This window comes from Penaeus chinensis, chromosome 17 (genome assembly GCF_019202785.1).
Source record: "Penaeus chinensis breed Huanghai No. 1 chromosome 17, ASM1920278v2, whole genome shotgun sequence".
Classification (NCBI taxonomy): Eukaryota; Metazoa; Arthropoda; class Malacostraca; order Decapoda; family Penaeidae; genus Penaeus; species Penaeus chinensis.
In genome coordinates this window covers 10398486-10400985 of record NC_061835.1, presented here as the reverse complement: position 1 = coordinate 10400985, position 2500 = coordinate 10398486, and the positions used below count along the sequence as shown (strand labels likewise).

At 47.1% G+C, this 2500-nt stretch overlaps 1 protein-coding gene across 1 annotated transcript in view; it reads right to left on the bottom strand.

The window, feature by feature from the left end:
- Window positions 1-2500, bottom strand: part of LOC125034053 (hemicentin-2-like) — a 259702-nt gene that overhangs the window by 68114 nt on the left and 189088 nt on the right. The window lies entirely within an intron of this gene.

The window sequence follows — 2500 nt, the reverse complement described above, 5'->3', positions numbered from 1 at the left end:
TATTGAAATAAATAAGAGTAACAGCGAAACAAATGAATAATTATACAATATTAAACGCATTAATTCCCTGGAAATGTACGACATACAGATAGCACAATACAAAAGAGGAATATCACTTTAAAATAAAGAACTCAAATTATTAAACAAACACAGACAATAATATACAACAAAACAACCAAAACAAATAAGCAAAAAAAAAAAAAAGAGAGAGTAAGAAAGGGAAGCAGAGAACACGAATAACAAAAGGAGAGAGAAGAGCGAGATCGAAGACTTGAAGTGAATGAAATGAACAGGATCTCACCCTCACTTCTCTTCTCCATCATCCTTTTCCTTATATTTCGTCCCCTCATTTTTCATCTCTTCATTTCTTCAACCCTAAAATCCTTTAAATCTTTTCCCTTTTCTCTTAAACCTTATCTCCTATCCCTTAAACTTTCTCATCCTTAATCTCTCTATTCTCTCTTTCGCTCTCTCTCTCTCTCTCTCTCTCTCTCTCTCTCTCTCTCTCTCTCTCTCTCTCTCTCTCTCTCTCTCTCTCTCTCTCTCTCTCTCTCTCTCTCTCTCTCTCTCTCTCTCTCTCTCTCTCTCTCTCTCTCTCGCTCTCTCTCCCTCCCTCCCTCTCACTCTCTCTGTTTCTCTCTTCCTCTTTTAACTTTTCTTATCATGATCTCTCTCTCTCTCTCACTCTCTCCCTTTCTCTCTCTCTCTCTCTCTCTCGCACTCTCTCTCTCTTTATCTCTCTCTCTCTCTTACGCTCTCCCTCCCTCCCTCTCACTCTCTCTGTTTCTCTCTTCCTCTTTTAACTTTTCTTATCATGATCTCTCTCTCTCTCTCACTCTCTCCCTTCTCTCTCTCTCTCTCTCTCTCTCTCTCTCTCTCTCTCTCCCTCCCTCCCTCTCACTCTCTCTGTTTCTCTCTTCCTCTTTTAACTTTTCTTATCATGATCTCTCTCTCTCTCTCTCACTCTCTCCCTTTCTCTCTCTCTCTCTCTCTCTCTCTCTCTCTCTCTCTCTCTCTCTCTCAATCCCTCACCTCATCCCCTCACCCCTTCTTTCCCCTCTCGACTCTTCTTTCCCCTTCTTTGCCCTCTCGCACCTCCCTTATACCTATTTTCGAGTTCCTGAGCTGTAATCCCAACTACTTTTAATCCTTTATTCAGGCAAAGTTCCCATCCATTCCATTAATCCTCCTAATCCCCACAGTCACCCACACGCCCACGCCCACATCCTCACCAGCCCTTAAATCTCGTAACCTCCACAGTCCCCCACACGCCCACAATCTCACCATTCCTAAAATTCCCTAATTCCCTCATTCACCCACGTCCCCACGCCCATATTATCATTACCCTTAAATTTCCTAACTCCCTCATTCACCCACGTCCGTACCAACCCTTAAATCTCCTCCTCCCCAACCCTAACTTCCCCACCATCACCTTAATTCCCCTACTTTCAGCTTCTCTAACTTCCCCTAAATTTCCCTCCTAGGTGTTCTAATCTCTACATTCATCCTTACACCCCCGCTCCCCACTCCCCCCTCCCCACTCCCCACTCCTGCAAGCAACCGAAAGATCCAAACTCCCCCCTTTCAAGGACTTCTTACCCTCACTCCCCCACTACCTACTCCCCCACCCCCCTCAAACAACCGACACCCCCCTCTTTAAAGAAGTTCCTCCCCCAACCCCCCACAAACAACCGGAAGACCCCCCCCCCCCCTCCTTCAAGGACTTCTATCCCCCCACACCCCCACTACCCACTCCCCCACCCCCCACAAACAACCGGAAGACAGTTCCCCCCTCCTTCAAGGACTCCTATCCCCCCACACCCCCACTACCCACTCCCCCACCCCCCCTCCCTCGACGTGCGTTCGCCAAGATCCAGCGCGAGTGAGAGAGTCAACTTGTGCATATGAATGAACTCATTTCGACTGTCTCAGGCGGCCATGCGAAGCCTCTGTCTGGCGGCTGGCCTGAAGAACATGGTCCTGGCGAGAGGCTGGCGGAAGTTGGGCTAAATGCTGTTTCTTTCGTCTGTCTGTCTGTCTGTCTGTCTGCTTGTTCTCTCTCTCTCTCTCCCTCTCTCTCCTAACTCTCTCTCTCTCTCTCTCTCTCTCTCTCTCTCTCTCTCTCTCTCTCTCTCTCTCTTTCTCTCTCTCTCTTTCTCTCTCTTTATCTCTCTCTCTCTCTCTCTCTCTCTCTCTCTCTCTCTCTCTCTCTCTCTCTCTGCTGAGGGGGAAAGTTTATATCTTATTGGAATTTTGTTTGAAGGAAAGGAATTGGAATTCCTCCTCTTCGTTCTCTTGAATTTTCTTTCTCTCTTTTTTTTTTTTTTTTCTTTTCCTTTTTCCTCCTCTTCTTAGTACTCACTGAAAGAGAGAGAGAGAGAGAGAGAGAGAGAGAGAGAGAGAGAGAGAGAGAGAGAGAGAGAGAGAGAGAGAGAGAGAGAGAGGGAGGGGGGGAGGGAGGGAGGGATGGAGAGAGAGAGAGAGAGAGAGAGAGAGAGAG